The sequence below is a fragment of the Pan paniscus genome, chromosome 10 (assembly GCF_029289425.2).
Source record: "Pan paniscus chromosome 10, NHGRI_mPanPan1-v2.0_pri, whole genome shotgun sequence".
Taxonomy (NCBI): Eukaryota; Metazoa; Chordata; class Mammalia; order Primates; family Hominidae; genus Pan; species Pan paniscus.
The window spans coordinates 108,896,923-108,917,951 of NC_073259.2; the positions used below are offsets into that span (position 1 = coordinate 108,896,923).

Below are 21,029 nucleotides of genomic sequence, written 5' to 3' on the forward strand. Positions count from 1 at the left end.
AAATTTGTGTTTCTTACCCAATTCATGTTTCTAGCCTCACTTCCATTCCTGAGTCATAGTCAGGATGAATAGTCATAGCCTGAAGATTTAAATTTAGATGTTCTACCATTTACTACCTCATAATTAATCTCAAGTTTTATTCACCACCCCTCCAATTAAGAGGTTCTTCTATTAGTCATTTGATCTTCTATCTCAGTCTTGCTTACACTCCCTTGAAACCACACTTTGATCTTGTCTCAAGTCTAAGCTCCACCTTTGTCTTACTAGTTGTGGGTTCTTGAGGAAGGTGTCTAGCAGAGTGTCTGGCTCATAGTAGGAGATTTTAAAGTATTGTTTCTTTTTTCCTTGTCTCAGAGCCTCATCCTTCCCCACCCATCCAGATGATCCTGTTCATTATTCAAAGACTAGATCTGATCACTTCTCTTACATGGACCCCATGGGACTTGCATTCTTCTCTGAGCCAAATAAGGAAACGTATTTGTCCCTTAATAAATACTCTGATTTATTATTTTCTTTTTCACGTTGTATCATTGGAGTTTTTGGATACAAGCAATAGAAAGGATTTGGTTGACATGGGTAAAGAGAGGATCTTTTGGGAGGGCTAAGGTAGCTCACTCGGTTCACCAGTCTAGAGAGCCAAGCTTGGGAATGGATGGGAAGCAAAGAGGTATCACATGGGTGAGAGGCGAGGAATCTGGTGAACAGTCTTATAACAGGAGCAGTTGTTGAGCAAGCCACCACCACCGAGATGAATGAGCTCCGACTGCTTCTTCCACTGTTGTGGCAATTGCTTAGGGTGCAAATAAGAAGAGACTGTGTGATGGGCTCAGCCCAGCTACACCAGGGCAGTTAGTGGAAGGATCTGCCCTTTCGACTGCCCTAGTACGAGCCCAGGCACCTGAACTTATTATCACCAAAGACTTCACACAGCAGGAGACAGAGAAGTCCCTGAAAGGAAGTCTGGATGCTGTTAGGAAGGAGAAACTGAATTGCAGTGACCAGACCACCAAAACGTTCCCTACCATTTTTACCCTTCAAACTCTGGAAATTTTCATTTCCTGAAGAGCATAGATTGTAATTATGCTAGGTTTTGGAGTTCCTAAGTTTGTATATTCATGACATATTTATTAACCCTTCAATATACATGTACCAACATTTACCTGAGGTGCCGTGTATATAGCAGTGTATACATAAACATTCCTGTCTTCCTGGAGCTTGTATTTTGGTGGCAAGGTGAGGCAGACAATGAGCAAGATTAGAAAAATGCAGCTTGTATTAGTGATGTGTGATGGAGGAAAAGATGACATGGCAGGGCAATAGAAAATGCTATGGTATATGACTTGAAGTTTTAAAAAGTGATTGGAGAAGGTCTCACTAACTAAGGAGGGGACATTTGAACAAAAACTGATGGATGTGAGGAAGCTAGCAATGCAGATATATGAGGGAAGAGTGATTAAGGCAAAGGGAATGGCAAGTGCAAACACAGGTGCATGTGTTCCCCTGGCACGTTAAGGACCAGCCTAGAGGTCATTGCAGCTGGAGTGGAATGAAGGAGAAGGAAAGTAGTGGGAGATGAGATGAGAAATGTAGGAGGGAACCAGACTACCATAGATGCGACACATGAACAAGATGTGGCCTCTGCTTCCAGTGGCCTTGTGGTCTAAGAGGAGGCACAGATGTGATAGGACATACTTCAGTACATTGCAGCAAGCACCAAAATTAGGCAGAGGGTGCAGGCTAACTGCACCCAGGCAGGAGGATGGGCCTGGTTAGATCTCTACTTGTCTGTGAGCTCTTTGAGGGAGTGATGTATCTTATTCATTTTGTATCCTGGGTGGCTTGTAGAGTGCCTGGCAAATACCTTTTGTATATATTTTTGAATTCATTTTGAGTGGTTGAATTACAGATACAATGGGCATAATGTGTGAGAAGGAGCAGGATTTTCCTTAATCACAGACACAGGAGGCTTAGGGAAAGAGATTAAGGAAAATAGGAAAGCCACAGACGGTTGAAGAGCCAAGAGTTGAATCTCTGCAGTCTTCTCTCTACTCGGTACTTTTTCTGTCCTTGGCATCATTGCTGTGATGTTGTAAAGTATTGACCACATAAACTACTATAAAAGTTTTTTGAGAGGTAAGCATAATGTCTATATTAGTTGCATGATCTGCAACATCAAGGTAGTTGATCATTTTACTGCAATTTAGGGGTTTGATTTACTGGCTTATTTGTGCTGTTTTTTCCCCATGTGGACGGTTTTGTGCTTGTATTTATACTTTTTCTCTACAGGGCACGCAAGGAACACCGAAATGTAAAATAGAACCACACCATTGTATAGCAGCTGTAGACAGATATCAGTGAGGCTGATAATTTGGATTTTTCTATTGCAACTGCTACTGCCATCTAGTATTATCTAATACTGAGTGGCTCCTTCCATGATGACTTCTTGAATTGTGAAGTGGAAATTTGGTACCCTTATGTAACCAAGCACTTACATTATTTAATTAAGCAAGGTGCTACATGAATCAACAAAGCAACACAAGCTGAATATCAGGAAAACACATTTCAATTAGTGACAGCAGGACCAGTGCCTGAAGGCCCTATTCATTGGGTAGAAAATATGACAATGCCAGGGAAAAATGCAAATTCATTTCTTATAATATTCTGTGTGCTGAACTGCTAAACTAATATTTATTAGTAATCTTAGAGTCAGTAGTCTTTGCATATACGTTTTACTTCCTTTCCTTTATATTTCATTTATCAATAAGTTTTTGGAGTCCCCGTGGGTGAAAATGTTGATCTGTTAGGGATTTAGAAAATCTAGTAAAAGTTTGCCTGGGCTCAGAAGCTTATTAATCTATTTGAAAAATATGTGTCTGCCACTGTACTAGGCATTAAGCATACAAAAATGAATAAAATATGAAGTCTTATATATATATATTTTTATTATACTGTAAGTTCTAGGGTACATGTGCACAACGTGCAGGTTTGTTACATATGTATACATGTGCCATGTTGGTGTGCTGCACCCATTAACTCGTCATTTACATTAGGTATATCTCCTAATGCTATCCCTCCCCCCTCCCTCCATCCCACAACAGGCCCTGGTGTGTGATGTTCCCCTTCCTGTGTCTTTAAGCTCTTTCTGAACAGGAGAGAAGCCACAAACTATCATATAGTGTGATACGGGCTGTGATATAGAATATCTGGGAGTGCTTTGAGAACCTACAGGAAAGAGGAGGTCTTCTAATGAGGTCATAGGCAATGCTTCCAAGGGAGTTTTTCTTCAAATGGAGGAAAAGGAAAAGGGATTCTAGGTGAAGGGAATAGGATGACCCAAGGTCTAGGAGTTTGAAAATGATGGCACTTGAAGAGATGCATACAAGAATGCTGGGCTGAGGGATTTGCATTTGCCCCATAGGTAGTGAGGAGCCAGGAGAGATATGTGATATTCCAGGTTCCTGTGGATGAACCATCCAGGTGAAGACATCAGAATACAGTAAGAGTCTTAACTTTGACTGCAGGTCTAGAACTCACAAGGGAAGCTGGCTTGATAACATCCCCAAAGGAGAGAATTTACATTGAAAGAGGAAGGCTGATGACAAGACATTAGAGAAAAGCAATATTTTAATGGGTAGGTTGAAGAAATGATATCAGAGAAGCCAGGCTTTGCCTTGTGTTTGGAACAGGCCTGCCAGTAGATGCCTTTATAGTAAAAGATAAATAACAATAAATGAAATGCTTTTATTGTTAATAAAAATGTTGATGATGATGACAATGATAGTAGTAGCTAATACCTATTGAGCACCTACTCTGTACTGGGCACAGCTCTAAGAATTTTTCATTTAATCCTACAACAACCATATGAGATAAATAGTACTGTTATAATATCATTTTCGTTTGACAGATAAGGAAACCAAGATGCAGAGGCTTTAAAGTCAGTTGTCCAAGGTCACACGGCTAATAAGCAATGGGTTTAGGACTTCAACAGTCTTGCTTCAGAGTTTACACTCCCTATCTGCTATCGTATCTTTTAAATAGTCTAACAACTGTTTGGGAGATGTCTTATCAAAATTGCTGTCTCGACCGGGTGCAGTGGTTCACACCTGTAATCCCAGCACATTGGGAGGCCGAGGCAGGAGGATTGCTTGAGCCCAGGAATTTGAGACCAGCCTGGGCAACATAGTGAGACCACTTCTGTTAAAACAAATTAAATAAAAAAGTGCTCTCTCCCTGGGAGTTCAAGATTTCAGTGAGCTATGATTGGACCACTGCACTCCAGTCTGGGTGGCTGAGGGAGACCTTGTCTCTAAAAAAGAAAAAAAGCTCGCTCATACCCAAAGTCAGGGCAGTAAAGGTTTGAGTGGTCAAATAAAGGTTTGAGTGGTCAAAGTCACATAAAGGTAGAGCTTCAACAGATTATTTTTCTTTAGATTTTCAAGTCAGCATGAGGTTGTCTGATACAAACATCATAGATGCCATGGTTAAGTGGTTCTATTTCTCAGAAAGCCCCCTTTCTTCTTATAACTGCCCCTTCCTTTTTAACAGACCAGCTTAGCCTGCTCAGCATGAGTGAGCCTTGACTATTCAATATTCCACAGGCCCCTATAGGGCCTGTTGGTGGCCATGGTAGGGGGCATAGTGGACTTGCTGATCCTTGTGATTATTGAGTATGAATTTAAGATGCACATGGCTGAGGCTGGTGGTGGTGAAGGTGAGAAGATACAGCAGCATGAATCCAGGAGGTGGAGGTTGCAGTGAGCCGAGATCGCTTCATTACACTCCAGCCTGGATGACAGAGTGAGACTCCGTCTCAAAAAAAAAAAAAAAAAAAAAAGAAGATATAGCAGCAGGTGGTAACTCTTGCAAAAGACTGTAAAGAGCATGGACTAAAACTGAATGGGGGTATGGGGTGCCACCTTGGCAGGAGTTGACTGAGCCTCAAGGTTTGTTTGTTTTTTGATGATTCTAAGCTGACAATCTCATAGGGAAAAAGAGTAAGAGTGCACATTCAGTCTAAAACCAAAATATACTCACTATCAGCATAGCAGGAATACAGAATAAGAAGTCCACAGGGCCTGGAAAAGTCAGAAAAGACTTTGTCAAGGGAAAGAGATTACAGCTGAATAGGTGGAGGAGAAGGTAGCTTGATCAAAAATGTGCTGTTGGGAATACATATGGTAAAAACAAAAGATAAGGAGACTGGCCCAAGCATCAGGTCAGATGTGTGGAGAGGAAGGTGGGAAATAAAGTTTCATAAATAAAGTGAGGTCAGATTTTATGGGGCCTTCAAAGGAGTTCGATGTTTTAGCCATGGGAAAAATGGGGCAGGTGGGAATGCTTGAACTAGGAATTAATGATGAAAGAGGTATTTGAAGGTCATTAATCCTAATATGTTGGATTGCAGAGAGACTGCAGGTAGGAAGGGCAGTTAGAAAACTGTAATTATCAAGTGTTTGAGATGGGTTAAAGCCTGAAGGAAGATGTGGATTGAGGACTGAGAAGCAAGGAGCAAGTCCAATGGGCAGTATAGTTAGATGAAACAGAAGGGAGACTAAAAGCAGGTTCCCTATCTTGCCTTGAGGATTAGAAGACTGAGGACATCACCAATGAGGTACTTAGGAAGATAAGCCTATTTTCATTATTAGTTAGAAAACTATTTTTTTTTCCGAATTGATTCTCCTAAGAATTTTATACTGTATTGTTTTCAAGATGTACATCATTCTGTCTTTGGGATGTGTCTTATACTTCTGCTGGCCAGGCCGTAATTGTGATATCATTGCTTTTGATTGTGGATTTGTACCAGAACTTGCAGAATGGGGGCCAGTGGCTCAGAAGAAAATCTCGGAGATAATATGTGATCCCTCTTTGAGGAGATGCTGTAGTACCTCCCTCTTGATGGCAGAGAGAATGATTTTGTGTGGAGAAGCACAGAAACTGAAAACACCAAGTCACAATTTATTTAGTAGATTCCAACTGCAAATAAAGAAAGTTTAGGGATACCTTAACCAGTTTATTTCTTTGTAATGTAGGTACAAGAATATATATTACAAAAAACAATCTGGGCAAGTTTAAAAGCACATTTTAATAAAGATACAAAAATTTTAAGTGATAAAGTATTCTTTCATAGTTTAATTGGCCTTTTTTTCATTCGCAGTACATATGGCAATGGGGTATCTTACAATCAGTGGCATTTTCAAATAAATAAGGTAAAATATCCAGGACCCACTGCTTGTTTGAAATTTGCTTGCTGGAGTTAAGAGAAGTGAACATTTTAAAGATTTTTTTTTCCTTTAGACAGAACCTTATTTCATTTGTGAAGGCTGACTGGACTTGGATGCTGCCCACTAGTTAATTTAGTGTGGCAAAAAATAAGAATTCTGTGTCTGGGCTTCACTGTCTGCAAAAATGAATGCATTATTGTAAAATGTGCACTAATCTAAAAAGTGTATTGCCTTCCTAGAAGTCTGAGTAATGTCTTACACACATAATCACACTGCCCGTCTTCATATGGACATGAGTCCTATAGTGCTTGAGAAATGGAAATTATTTGACTGCATCAGCTAGTACATCGTAATTCTGGTTATTTTGAATTTTTGTAATCAGATGCTGCTGAGGCTGTGGCCTTTTCCCCCACTCCTCTCTCATACATATTTATGAGTGGTGTGTTCAGTGAAATTTTCTGACATGAAAAAGAAGTCCTTAAACCAAAAATAATAATAATAATAATAATAACAATAAAGGGACCACTGGCTTAGAAAACATTAGTTACCCATTCTCTTTCCTTCTCAAGGAGGAATGACTTCAGTGCAATTAACAATCCGTGTCTTTCTGTCCCAGTTTGAACTTGCCCAGTTTGAAACAGCTTGCACTACTAGATTGGTTCTTGTAAGTGTTGAAAGTTCTTAATTACAAATTAAATCTTGATCCTGTAACTTGGTAGTAATCCTACCATCTATATATAACTTTACGATTTTCAGAGGACTTTCTTTATTGAAGGCAGTATGAAGCAGGAAGGGCAGGCATTGTGCCACTTTACAGTTGGGGAAACTGAGACACAGAGAGTAAATGACTTGTTTGGCTCATAGCAGTTAGTAGTAAATGTCAGAGGAGGGATGGAACCTAGATTGGGTGACTCCTTGTTCAGTGCTCTTTTATTTTTACTTCTCCTGTTCATATTGAATTGTTTCAGAGGTTGGAATTAGGAACAAAATAAACCTATATCCAATTTTCTGAGTCACAGTCCCTCAGACATGTGAAGGCAGCAATCATGAGTTGTTGTTTGTTTTCCAGCCAAACATATCTCTTTTCCAGACTGTAGTAACATAGAAACCCCCTCAAAGATCCCTGATGTGACAGAGGTAAAGACATTTACTAGAGTCAGAGGTCAGCTTTCTTACCTGTGAATTGGCCAAAGGCATCTATTAGGCTATGGAATGTTAATTATTTCCTGCATTTGTCTTTGGCTAGCCTTCTCTAAATGCACCATAACTCACCTGAAAAACTACCAGATCATGCTGTTTTTGAGTTAGGTCACCAGCCCTCATCAGGATCTTTTAGGCATGCCTGGAACGTTGGTTGACAAAATCCAATGAAATGACCACCTATTTTTCTCTAGCCAGTGAGTCTTAATAGGAGGTGAGCAATGGGAACACCTTTAAAAAAAAGATGCCTGTGCCTCATCATATAGTTACTGAACCAGAAATGAGGGGAGAAGATCTCAAAGATGGATATTATGATGGTAAATACACTTGGGAAATTCTAATGTATCCCTGAGATACCACTGTCATACTACTAAAGCCTAAAATGACATTTAAAAAAATGCTACCACATATTTTTATTGGCTCATACAAATCTTGTCATCATTTGATATTGTCATGACATCCGCCAAAATTATAACTGACCCAGGTCTCCCTACTCATGTACATATTCATTCATTCAACAAGTATTCATTGAGTACCTGGTACGGTGGATAAGGTAGTGAATAAGACAAAGTCTATATCCCACAGAGCTCGTATTCTAATGGGTAAGAAGGCAACAAATAAATAAGCAGAAACATCTTTTAGGTAGTGGTAAATGCTACAAAGAAAGATGAAGCTGGGTGAGGAGATATAGAATAATGAATAGGGGGTTGCAAGCTACCAAAACAGAATGGTCAGGAAGGCTGAGGTGGTGACATTTGACAGTCCTAAATAAAGTGAGGGAGCATAGGAAGATCCAGGGTGAACGGTAGTCCAGGCAGAGGGAACAGCAAGTGTCAAAGTCCTGAGGACAAATTTGGACTGCTAGCCTTCATGTTAGTTTAAAATCATTGTTTGATTTTATAAGACATACTAGCCTTTCAGAAATATAGGATATAATTGATCAGGGCCTGAAGGATGAACTCATTTTCTTCTGTTAGCTCCAGGTACTTCTTAACAATACTTAATCTACTTTTGCTGTTTGCTCTTTGTAGACGACAATGCAGAAGTTGGATGCATCTTCTATGACATTTTTGGACTTGTGTTTTAAGAGAGGTACATTGCCTCTTTGGGGATCTGGAATCTTCCTGATAGCGAGTCAGCAAGATTGGTGGGCCCAACACTGGCACATGTCTCAGCCAAATTCTCTGTGTAGCTTCTGACAAATGCCAAACTACTGGTAAATATCCACGCCCCCGCCCCCCGCCCCACTGAAAGCCAAGGACAATAATATTCTTTATTCATTTTCTGGCTCTGAGTATCTTTTCTTTTTGTTTTTGCAGCCTAACCTTTTTGTCATCTTTGGCATTTTTCACAGGCTCCAGCTCATTCCTGGCTTTAGTTGAACTTTTCTGACATTCTTCATATAGGTCAGTGCTACTCTTATATTTCATTCTTTGTTATATGATTCTCCTTCCATCTTTTATGTGGTTGTTTTGAAGCCTGAACCCCTCAGAAAGTTTCCTCTGTGACCACATTATTTTCTCTGGAAGCCTGCTCTTTTATCTCCCCTCCGCAGCTGTTTGCAAGTGTGTGTATGTGTATGTGTGTGTGTGTGTGCGCCTGTTTGAAATGTTTTTTAGAGGCTCATTCCTTTCTGAGGTAGGTAGGTTCCTATTTAGAACTTCTGAGCCTAACATCATGCTTAGTTTACTTCTAATTTTAATGAACACTTTTATTAAGATCCTGTCTTAGTTCATGTGCACTTCTATAACAAAATACCTTAGACTGGGTAATATAAAGATAATAGAAATTTGTTTCTCCCAGTTCTCAAGGCTCAGAAGTTCAAGATCAAGATATGAGCAGATTCAGTGTCTGGTGAGGGCTGTTCTCTGCTTCCAAAATGGTGCCTTGTTGTTTTGTCCTTACATGGTAGAAGGTGGAAGGGTAAAGGGGCCTACCTCGATCCCTTTAGCCCTTTTATAAGGCACGAATTCCATCCATAAGAGTAGAGCCCCCGTGGCTTAACCACCTCCTAAAGGCCCCACCTCTTAATACTGTTGCACGGAGGATTAAGTTTCAACAAGACTTTTGGAGGGGACACAAACTTTCAAACCACGGTATATTCTAAATTTGTGTCTTAATTCATCCTTTCTCTTTCACAAACTCCAGTATGACATAATTTATTTCCTCCAAAATTTCTGTCACACCAGCATCACCTTCCAGTGACTTCTTCTTGTTAGAATTATGATAGAGGAGCTGTTAATCTTCTTTTATAGCATAGCAATTGAGACCATGGGAAAATCTGGGTTCAAGTCCAACACCACCGCTTACTCTCTGGGTTGGCTGTAGGCAAATTGTTATGAAGACTGAAATAGTGCACACCAAGTGCTTTAGGAATGTGCTTGGTATATTTTTAGTCCTCAATAATTGCTAGTGGTTACCATAATCATTATCAGCATCAATATCATGATTCTGAGATAAGAAATTATTGTCAAGCTAAGTCAAGAATGAATAGATTCACTAAACAAGTATCTGGACTGTCGACATTCCCCTAACTATAATATTGTAACTCTGTAAAAATATTTCTAATCTATACTCAGAAAATATCCTTCACACCTTCTGTTCCTGAGAGCTTCAATGTCTTTTTATACAGCAGTTTAACTGTCCTCAACTTCTCGCCCCAAACTTACATATTCAAACATTCATCAAGATGTTCAACAGAATAAAGGGCCTTACCAATATCAAACAAGCACCCTTTAAAAGTGCTCTGTAAAATTATCCTGTAATTTAGAAGACAGGTAGACGACGACATGACCACATAAAATCCTGTTATTGTTAGGAATGATTACTACTCCTTCAAATACATACAAAGTCACTTTTAAGTTGGTTAGGCTTTTGAATAAGGAGAGAGGAATGGCTCAACCAGTCATTTTAGAATAAATAATTATCCCATGCTGATAGAGTGGAATGGAATAATCTGAGAGTGATTGTGGGAGTTTGGACTTCAATTTGAAATATACAATGAGTTGTTCATGTTGAAAAACTGACCAGGATGAAAGACTGTTGGAGTTATTAGATAATTCTCTTCCGATAGAAGCTGAGCTAAAAATAAACTTCCTGTTTACTTCCTTTCCTTTCATCTAAAGTCAAGACGATGCATGTCAAAGATGTCTGTGCTTCATTCATTCATTCATTCATTCAGCAGTTATTTATTGAGTATCCACTGTATATCAGGTACTGTTCTGGGCATTAGAATTACAGAGGTAAATGCAAGGTGCCTGCCTTCATGGAGTGTACACTGTACAGGAGGGGATTAGATTTAAGCAAGAGAATAAGCCAGAAAGATAATTTCAGATAGTGTTAAGGCCTGTGAAGAAAAGAGAACAGGCCAATGGAATGGGTAGTGCAAAGAGGGAGGAAATGAGATACTTAGAGACAAGAATGATGATAAGTTTCAGATCTGGGGAGCATTCTCTGAGGGGAAACTGGATTTTATATTCTATCCAGTGTGGATTGAGAAGCCATTTAGAGGTTGCAAGCAGGAGAGTAACATGTTCTGGATTTCATCTCACAGCAATTCCCCTGTGTTCTTAGGATAATGTATTGGAAATAAATCTGACTGGATGTGAGGATGCCAGTTAAGAGTCTGGTCCAGGAGAAAAAGGGTGGTGGATTGGATGAGAGTTGGGGAAGTGGGGATGGAGAAGAGTGACTAGAGTCAAGATTTATTTTGGGTTCTGAAGTGACAGGAACTCCCAACAGACACAGCTCTGTGGGGTGGTAAGGTAGAGGGATGTTTCTGACCTGCCTGTCTGGTGGAGGGTGGAACCCTTTGTTGAAATTAGAAAGGTAGAGGAGCTGGATTTTTGGAGAGGATAGATATAGAGAGTGAGGAATGAAAAATTAAAGTCAGGGCTTTAAAAGCCTATGAGGCATCCACGTGGAGGTATAAAATAGTCAGCCGGAGGGATAGTCAAAGCAAGAGGGAAATTAGGGAGCATTAGCATGTTCATAATATTAATACTATGGGAATAGGGGAGATCAACAAGGAAGAACGTAGAGAGAGAAGAAAAGGGGACCCAGGACAAAGCCCTGGAGAAATTAATTAGTGGGTAGAGAAAGAGGATGTTGAAGACTGAAAAGGAACAGCAGAGGAGTTGGGAAAACCAGGCAGATATTTTATTGCTAAATCCAAGAGAAGAGCTTTCAGAAGTTCTGAAAGTTGTCCACCATGTGAAGTTCTACTGGGAGATTAAGAACCGGAGAGCAGGAAAGGCCCATCATAGTGGCCAGATGGAAGTCATTGTGCTGTAAGCAAAAGTGTTTTGAGTGGGGTGTAGGTGGGTGGAGAAAAGATTACAGGGAGTGAGAGAGTGAATGGGACGTGAGGAAGCAGATGGGATGGTGAGTGCACATAGTTTTTCAAAGAAGCTGTGAATGGGCGGAACCTGGAGGGGATATGAGTCATCACAGAAATATTAGACATTTCTGAGATGGCACCTGAAAGGAAAGTTGACCTGGGAGAGGACTGGCTGGCATATAGTAATTACTCTGGGGTTTAAAGGGTAGGAATGGCTTGAGGTTAAGGTCTCTGACCTCTTTTTAGCTTAGGACAATCTCTCTTCCTCTTTTATTCCTCCCAAGAGGACATTGTTTGAGCATCCATCCATGACTGAAACTTGCCTGTCCTTGTACATTTTAGTAACATGAGCCAATAAATTTGCTTATATTTTTATAGCTTAAGATGTTTGCAATAGAGTCTTTTTATTGTCTATATGGTACATATGTCTGTATCTATGTGATACATGGCTACATAATCATATAAATATATTGTCTACATGGAGTTTCTCAGAATTAAGAAAAAGCACAATTACTCTATAGTTCACCCTAGTAGTTATCTAAACTAAGGAAAGGGGGAATAAATGCAAAAAGTAACATTTTATCATAATGTTGTTTTTAGATAGCATATATAGCATTTACTTTACCAGTTCATTGTAAGTTGGCAAACATTTAGAACTTGAAATGAAATCAGAGCTCATCTGGTTTAGTTTCATTGAGTAGAGGAAATGGATGCCTAAAGGGAGTGAATGACCCATGGAAGGAAAGAACCTAGGACCTGGCTTTCAACCTAGGAACCAGAGCTTTGGAGTAACACAGACCTGGGTTTGAGTTCTGCCTCTGCCACCCATACCCTTGAAACTCTGGGTGAATTATTTAGCTGCTCTGTGTTTATTTTCTAATCCATAAAATGAAATTATAAGACATTGATCTTGTAGTTATGAGGCATATATGAGATTGCAAATTAACTAGCAAGGCGTCTAGCACATAGAAATCCCTTGATCAGTGTTAAATCTGTAGTGTCCCAAAACCTTGAATGAATTAGTAGTAAGCTGAAAAACATGAAGATCATCCTAGTATATAAAAATCATACTTTCCTCTCTTGTCTTCTTACTGTTAGTTTTTGGGTAAACCAGTAATTCCATTTTTCAACAAATTATTTGGATAATTATTGATTCATATAAAGTTATAAGAAATAACACAGAAAGAACTTGTGTACAGTTTCCCCCAATGGTAACATTTTGAAAAACTTAATAAAATATCACTCAATAATTTGATGTTATGAACAACAAATATTTTACTGGTGCTAATATCTATTAAAACATCAGAAAATTCAATTTTATGTAATTTGGGACTAAAGCAATATCCTGAATTTCAGTATCTGTTGGAACCATTAGACAAATGGATCTAGTGCCGCAGACAGCTGACTTTGCTCTGACTTGGTGACCTTGGCCAAGGCACTTAATTTTTATGCTCTAGAGCTAATTATAAATTGGGACAAAAGTACTCATCTCTGCTTAATTCAGGGGAGTGTTCCAGATTAATTCGATACTGTGTATATGTATCCCCTGGCTATCTCTCCTGCCACCTTTCTTTATATACTGTCTATGTTTTCCTTTTCCTTCTTTGCCAACCCATAATGATTTTCTCAGTTTTTAAAGCACACTATGTTTTATCTCGTTTCTATACATTTTCTAATGCTGTTCCTCCATGTCTATCTTATTCCCTTCCTACCCTGCCTCCCAATCTATACATACAGTTATTCTTCCTCCTCTTCTTTCCTTCCACACCCCCCCCCAACTTCTACTTAATTTTTGAAATCACAACTTTTACAAAATCTTCAGGGTAAGCTCTGCATAACCCCCAATCCAGATTAGGTCCCAGTGGTGTGTTCCCTTAACATCCTGGGCCTCCATTCACAGCACTTTACCCCATGTCCTTATTGTGCTTTGTCTAATGTTTGTTTTTACCAGTATGTGAAGTGAGGGCAGGGAGAAGATTGCCTTATTCACCACTTCATTGTACTTATCACAGTGTCTGCCACAGAGTGGATGCCCAGTAAATACCCATTGAATGAGTGAATGAATACATTTAATAAACATACACTTGCTTTTTTGGAAGGAAATGCTGTGCAGATCAGGTGGAACTGTGGGTGGTATTTCTATTAAGTATTTGACTCATCTATATTGAAGGCTGTTAAATGTTTAAAATATATCTTTGTATGGTAGTTTGGTTTTCCTTATTTCTTTCTTTTGTTTTCATGTCAGAATTACTGTGTAATTATGTCTTGCAAAACACCTCAAATGGTGGCCAAGATAATTTTTTTTTTTTTTTGAGGTGGAGTCTCGCTCTGTCACCCAGGCTGGAGTGCAGTGGCACGATCTCGGCTCACTGCAAGCTCCGCCTCCCGGGTTCACGCCGTTCTCCTGACTCAGCCTCCCGAGTAGCTGGGACTACAGGTGCCCACCACCACGCCTGGCTAATTTTTTGTATTTTTAGTAGAGACGGGGTTTCATCGTGTTAGCCAGGATGGTCTCGATCTCCTGACCTCATGATCCGCCTGCCTCGGCCTCCCAAAGTGCTGGGATTACAGGCGTGAGCCAAGATGAATTTTTATAGGGAAGACAAACCCAAAATAGAGATGAATGTTTACTGTGGTGCATTAAAGCATTAAAGAGTTGTGAATGTGAAGCTCTCCCCAGTCTTTAGTAACATCAAGTTATCTTGGTACAGGAAGCAAATAGCCACTTCTCATTTTGCCTCAGGTGGTGAAAAACTTCCCATTTTAGGCCAATTGAGATTGTATGTGCTGTATGGCTATGAATGCCAAATATGAGTCTTAAACTCCAAATATGTGGCTGAGCTAAAAGTAATGTTAAATTGTACTCTCTGCTTTGGTGTCTTATAATGACTTAAAATAATCAAAGTAAGAAGAAATTTTTGTACCTATGTCAACTGAGATTTCATTTGTTTTTTTCTTTTTCTTCCTGTAGATTAGGACTTATAAATGTTCCCCTTCAGAGTACTAGCCTTGATTTATCCCATTGTTCCTGCCTTTTGCTTTCTCTGTCTCTGGTGTTGGGATAGCCCAATAAAACCAACCTTCTTCTATACTCAGCAATTGCTTTGGGAGGGAGGAGCAGAGACTTTTCCTTGTTTCATTTCTAGTCACTAAGAGGGTATTTTGAGCCTTGAGGTGTATATATCAGAGATCCTAGATACCTAGATCCTATAGTTGGTTTACTATCAGAATCACCAGGCAAACTTTTAAAAAAAGTGCAGATTCTGGGACCCATGCCCTAAAATTCTTATTCAGTAAGTTTAGGGTGGGACTGAAAATCAAACTCTTTTGATGATACTGATGTATAACCAAGTTTGGAAACTACTGTTTGGGAATCCCAAATGCTTGAAACCCTTTGTGAGTCTTTGGTGTCTTTGGGCTAAAATTCCAAACCTTGAGCATGGTCCTTTGTGGTCTGACTTCTCGTGGTCCATTGCTCCAGCTTCTTTTCTGCACGTGACCCCCTCACACTCTTCTACTGAGCCATGCTAACTACCTGTAGGTTACTGATTGCTCAGTGGATTTTCTTAACTTTTGGACATGGTGGAACATGTCTTGCCCCCTCCATGTCCTGGGTAATTCCTGTTGTCTTTTGGACTTCTCTCACCTACTCTGATAGAGCTGGGCTTGTCTGGGCTCTCCTGGTGCCTTATCTCTTCCCTTTCTTTTCCTACTTATCACACTGTGTTGATTTGTCCTGCACATAGTGGGAATAAATAGATAGTTATGAATGGAATAAGTTGCTTGCTCAATTTTCTGTCTTTCCTACTGTATTATGAGCTCCTTTAAATAAGACGTGCATCTTTTCCACTTTGTAGGCCTCGTGCACGTGTTAGCATGTGGAGAGCACTTAACAAATCATAGTTAAACATGTAAATTAATAACTGATATTGAAAATAAAAGAATCCTGTCCTTTGGGTAAAAGATCCTGCAGTAGTTAATGTTCTGAGCTGGAAAACATTTGCCTATTACAATAGACATGTATTTTACTAGAATAGAAAAGAACCTGGGCCATAAACAGTAATTGAGATTGGTAATATTAATAGAAAAACAGAGAAACATACAGTTAAATTATTCTGTATGTATTTTCAAGTGTTTTATTTTATTTTCATATAGGTAATACCATCGTATGTTACAAATTTTAAAGATAAAATAGTATACAGGGAAGAAAGAGTCTCCTTCCTGCCTCATTTCTCAGCCACCAATTTCTCCAACCCAGAGGCAGTCAACGTTTTAGTTTTATACCTTTCACAAGACGAATGGTAACATAGGCTGCAGGCTGTCTGTTTGCTTTTTTACTTACTGGTTTGTCTTATTGGCAAACATCTATATAAATGAGTGAGTACACAAGGAGATTCTTTTTATCTCTTTCATAGTTTCAAAGTATTCCACTCTATGGATATATTCCAATTCATTTTACTAGTCCATTATTGATGGATTTTTAGGTGACCATTTTAAATTCCATATCTGTGAATTCATTTTTTCACCCATGTCATTTTGCGCATGCACATGTATATGTAGGAAAATTTTTAGAGCTATATTTGCTAGGTCATTGAATGTGTGCTTTGTAATATTACCAAACTGCCAAAATGGGGATTATATCAATTGTTCTGTTAACTGTCACCACCAACCTCAAATACCTGGGACCTTGTGGGCTTGGGATCAATTGTTCTGTTAATTGTCACCACCAGCCTCAAATACCTGGGACCTTGTGGGCTCGGGCCATCAAGCAGGTGGTCTTTCAGACCGTGCAATGTATTCTGTAATGTGTACATTTGGTTGAAATGAGTTGAAAGTATTTGAGAGTACCTGGAACTCTGAAGCTACCTCAGCTACCTGAAGCAACCATTGAGGCTGAATTTTCAGAATGTTAGTGTTTATCTATTAAATTAATCGTTTATTTAGGGATATTTAGTTAATAAATAAAATAAAATGTAAACATTTTCTCATTGGAGTTTTATCAGTATTTCTGCCATTGATCCTTGGAAAGGGGACTTATATATGATTAGAGTCAGGAATTTGGAAATCATAGGAAGTAACAGCAAAGTTGACAGTTGACTGAAATAATTAAAAGAAGGTCTAGGAGGACATGGTTCTTCCTTGTACACCTACTGGTCATGCCCAATGAGGAGAGTCATTCCTCCTATGCTTTCCATTTTGATGAAGGATCATAACAGGCTGCACTTTCTGATAGAATTTCACATAGTACTGGAGCCAGGTTCACCATCATTTTCTTTATTTTGGTTTCCATTTCTGTCTTGAGGATCTAAATTTTTTTCTTAGGTAACTTTTCTGGCATCAGAAAATTTTCTCAGGCATACATTTTACCTGAAATACTTATTATGAACAATGAATATTAATCATTCTATTGAGACTGGCAGAACCTAGGATCATGAACACCACGCTTTAAATGTGCTTTTATTTTAAGTAAGAGTCATTTTTTTCCGGGATTTTTAAAATTGTCGATAAAAATTTAGGAAATTCAGAACTATATTTTGAAAAGGAAAGAAAATGTTTCTACCTTTATCATATGAATGCAGAAATTATTGATATTTGGTATGTCTTCTTTGATCTTGATTATATAGATTTCTTCACATTCTTAAACACTTATACTGTGCAATGTATGTAGCATCCTGAATTTTCAACTATATGAAAATTACATATTTTTTCAGGTTGTTAAAAATTATTTTAAATGATTTTAATGAGATATTAATATTCTATATTATGCATATAACATAACATATTTAAGCATTCTCATATTGTGGGATATTTGTGTTTCTATTTTTAGCTCTTTTAAAATGTGCTGCAGCGAATAACTTTTCTGTGAATGTTAGTCTATGACTATCTTGCTATGCATATTGCAAGTGGAAATACCAGATCAAAGGGTATCAATATTTTTTAAACTCTAGATACAAAAATGCCAAGATGCTTCCAGAGTAAGACTCGAATTTATACCTCCATCATCAATTTATGAAGTTGTCCATATCATATATTCTTTTAACATTGTCCCCCATTTTTTAAAAACATGCACAATTATATCTTCTTGTTTACATTTTAAACATTATTATTAGTGAAGTAGAGTATTTTAAAAGTTTGTTGCTCATTTTTCTTTCCCTTTTTGTTAAATATCTATCCCTGCCTATCCTTTTGTATTTCTGTCTTTAGGAGACTTGCTGCTTTTTCCCAGAGATTTTAATGTTCTTTCTATATAAACTATATTTCAATGGTCACAGATATTTTCTCTAGGCAATTCCAGCTTTTTTGCCTTTTAATTTTCTCAGACTGGGTAAATTTAAGAATTTATTTATATGAAGTCTACTAATCTTTTACTTTGTGAATTCTTTCTTTGCTTTTGTGTTGGGAAATCCTTTCTATATTCAAAGTGATGACAAATATTCATCCATATTTTCTCCTCTTTTAAAAATAATTTCATTAAAGGATAAGTTCTTAAAGGAGTAATTCTATAATGTATCAGGTGGTGGGAAATGCAGAGAAGCAAAGTGAATCAAGTAGGGGGTATGTGAAGTGTGGGCTGTGAAGGAAGGCCTCGCTTACCAGATGCACCTGACCAAAGACCTGTGGAGGGAGGGGAGGGAGACAAGCCAATGTACCTGATGCTCCAAGCAGAGGGATCAGCAAATGTAAAGGTCCTTAGTGGGAGTATGCTCAGCTCAAGGGCTATCAGGAAGGCCTGTGTTGGGGGAGCAGAATGAGTGCTTGGGAGAGAGCAGGTGGAAATGAGGCCTGAATTTCAGAATAGGCTGGGGGCAGGAGCATTCTAGCCTCTCATAAACCATTTTGGGTGCTTGGGTTTTTACTCTTAATGACACAGGAATCATTGCAAAGACTTAAATAGGGGAGTGACCTGACATGACTTACTTTTAAAAAGGATTACTTTAACTGCTTGAGAAAGCATAGATATCTAAAAGAAAATGTCCAGGCACAGGGATCCTATGTATACCCTCCTTCCTTTTGAAATTTGTGCTTTCTTGCTTATAAACTTGCTATAATCTATACCTAATCTATTAAAAACATATTTCAAATAAATAAGAAAGAGATGGATGCAGCAGTTCAGTTGCGTTCAGATGTATGTAACAAACCCTGCTGCAGAGGTTGAATCCAGTGGGGCTTTATTTTTCTCACATCACAGGAAACCTGGAGGAAGACAATTCAGGACTAGTTCAGCAGCTCAAGGAAGGCCTCCAGGATACAGGCTTCTTCTACTGTCCTAAACATGTATGTGGCTATCATCCTCATGTTGACAAGATTGATGCTTTCCTCCAGACACCACATTCTGCATCCCAGGCAGGAGGAAGGAGATGGTCAGAAGACAGCTGAAACTGTCTTTTCACTAGGAAACAAACCATTTTCCTGGATCCTCAGTAGTAGGCTTCTGATTACTTCATGGCCAGAACTGGGTCATACCACTATTCCTCGTGGGCACGTTGCTGCCTTGAATACCAGCTATACCTTCTTACTAAGGAAGATGGAACTAACAGTGTTTGTGATAATGGATAGCCTGTAGAAAAATGGATATAGATGAGTCTCAAAATAAAAATATACAAATATACATGTCCTAGTCAATATACATAAAAATTACAAAATCTGTAATATTCCAAAACGCAAACTAAAACTGTCAGTTACCACTTTGTCCGTCATGTTGGCAATTTAAATAAATTGATAACACTCAAAGTTAGCAAGAATAGGTAAAATGGGAATGCTTTATGGTGCCAGAGGTATAACCTTCCTGGGAACAATTTAATCATTCATGTGGTGTGTATGTAAGTGTATCTTATTGAGGGTTTGCTTTGCATTTCCCTGATGACTAATGAAGTAGAGGACCTTTGTACAACTTTCTAACCATTTGAATTTCCCCTTTGATGAGCTGCCTGTTCAAGTCTCTTGACCATTTTTCTACTTAATTATAATCTTTTTATATAAATATGAAGAGGTTTTTTATATTTTCTAGATACAAGCCATTTGTCTGGAATATGCATGGCAAACATCTTCTCCTAATAAGGAGCGTGCCTTTTCAAAGCTCTCTTAATAATTTATTTTGTGAACAGAAGTTTTTAATATTATATAATTTACCATTCTTTTATTGTTAAGTACATTGTATGTCCTGTTTAAGAAATATTTCCTTACTCCAACTTCATGAAGATATTTTCTAATATAATGTTCTAGAGATTTGTTTTTACCTTCATATTTATTAAAAAGACTGTCCTCTACAATTACTTAGTAATATTACCTTTGCCCGAATTTGAATGTTTTCATATGCATTGGTTTCTTTTTGAGCTTTTGCTTCTGTTCTTTTGGTCTATTTGTCAATCACTGCACCTGTACTACTCTCTCTTAGTTACCATAGTTTTTAAATAACTTTTGATATCCAAAATTTAGCAGGTTCTTCCCCATTTTTTCCTGTTAGTTCAGAACCTATAAAGTCTTTCATTTACCTTTACTTTAGAAATTACAGCATACTTCCTTGACCTATTAACTTCCAATGTTGACTGAAGTATGCATAAATGTTTTACGTGTATATTTATCAAAGGCTAAAGGTAGTATCTCTGTCCTCTTCCCAAATAACGCAAGGATCTAAATACCATTTAACTACAATCTTCCCATTCTTATATATAATATTACAATTGTTCAGTATTTTACTTATACTTGCTTTCTGATAATCCCCAAATAAACCATTATTACTATTTTGTTGTTGTTTTTGTAGCCAGTCAGTAGTTCTAGGTAGACTTACCAACATGACAACCAGTTTATTTATGTATTATTGTTTTTGCATTTTCCATGTTCCTTCCGGATTCTGTCTGGCTTCTAAGAAGGAGCATCTTTTATGGACATTTCTATGAGTGATAAAATCTCTCTGTCTTATTTTCTGAAAAATATCTTTATTTTGCTTCATTCATGAATATAGTGTTGCTAAGTATAGAATTCTAAAGTGATAGTTATTTTTTCTTAGTTCTTAGAAGATAATCTTTTTGGATTTCCTTAGGAGATATTTTTTCATCGCTTTCTGTCATCTTATGTAGCTGATGAGAGAAGTCTGTCAATGTAATTATGGTTTCCTTGTCAATAATTGTTTTCTCTGTTTGCTTTAGCTGTTTCCTCTTTTCTTTGGAAGAGTGCAGTTTTACTTGTTGTGTTAGCTGTGGTATGTTTAGAAATACTAGAGACCCGTGTTTTCCTTCTATTATGGAAAGTTTTCAACCATTACTTTGAAT

The 21,029-nt window shown here is 38.2% G+C and overlaps 1 protein-coding gene across 3 annotated transcripts in view; it reads left to right on the forward strand.

Annotated features, from left to right (window-relative positions):
* The window catches only part of ANO4 (anoctamin 4), a 337,100-nt gene that overhangs the window by 39,042 nt on the left and 277,029 nt on the right, over positions 1 to 21,029 (forward strand). Inside the window, exon 2 of one of the 3 annotated variants that reach the window (XM_055096038.3) lies at positions 8,776 to 8,827. The exons of the other annotated variants lie outside the window; for them this stretch is intronic. The gene's annotated coding sequence lies outside the window, so the exon portion shown is untranslated. The remainder of the gene's footprint in view (positions 1 to 8,775; positions 8,828 to 21,029) is intronic. 3 annotated transcript variants of the gene reach the window in all.